This window comes from Myotis davidii, unplaced genomic scaffold, assembly GCF_000327345.1.
Source record: "Myotis davidii unplaced genomic scaffold, ASM32734v1 scaffold518, whole genome shotgun sequence".
Taxonomy (NCBI): Eukaryota; Metazoa; Chordata; class Mammalia; order Chiroptera; family Vespertilionidae; genus Myotis; species Myotis davidii.
This window is the reverse complement of record NW_006289828.1, coordinates 222,666-223,748: the sequence shown is the minus strand read 5'-3', so window position 1 is coordinate 223,748 and position 1,083 is coordinate 222,666.

Here is a 1,083-nt window from a genome sequence, read left to right as displayed (position 1 = left end):
TACTAGAGAGCTCAACTAAGAATTTGACCTCCTTGTATTAACAATATAGACACACTCTCTCCCCTCAAGCCTTTGTATGCATGATTCTGCCTAGACGATAATAATGATAGCAAACATTTATGTGGCACCACTTATATTCCGGACACTTTTTCTAAATGTTTTTATAATCCATAAAACAGTAATAAGAGGTAGGTACTATTATATTGCCCCAGTTTACAGATAAGAAAACTGAATACATGGAAATGAAATCTGTTGGAAGCCACCTACTAGGGTTGAACTAAGAATTAAGCCTAGAAGCCTGGCTCTGGAATCCACACTCCTAATCACTGCACGATACCCCCTTTGACAACAAGCCCTTCCTGTTCCTTTACTGACTTACTATCACTTCAACTTTAGAGTTCAGTTAAAATTTATTATCTTCAAAACACATTCCTCCACTCTTTAATCTGAGTTAAAATATCTCTGTATACATCATGCTCCCAATGATAGTAGCTATTATCACCACATTTTAATGTTAAATATTAATAACCCTTCACTTGACAATAACCTCTGTATGATCAAAACTTCAACTTGTCCTTCATATATTGTCAGCATTATGCTCTGTGCCTGACAAATGGCAATTAATCAATGCATATTTATCATGTAGATAAAAGTTGAATGATATTTGAGCATCAGAAAAATTTGAAGGCTGTAATACTGCAGTGGTTAGCACAGGTTTAGGTTTAAATAGAGGTTAAGTTCCATTGCTGCTGCTCTCATTTTCAAACTGGGACCTTAGACAAGTTACTTCATAACTTGCTTATGTTGCTTATATAACTTAATATATTACTTACTTAAATAATTGATGTGATTTTGTCAAGTTACTATACCACTGTATCCTCATATAAAAGAGGAATAAAACTAATATAACCCTCAAAGTATATAATGAAATACTACAAGTAAATCACTTACACTATTGCTGACAAAGTACTCAATGATAAAATAATAATGCGTAAGTACATATAATGAAATACTACAAGTAAATCACTTACACCATTGCTGACAAAGTACTCAGTATGTAATAAAATAATAATGCGTAAGTAT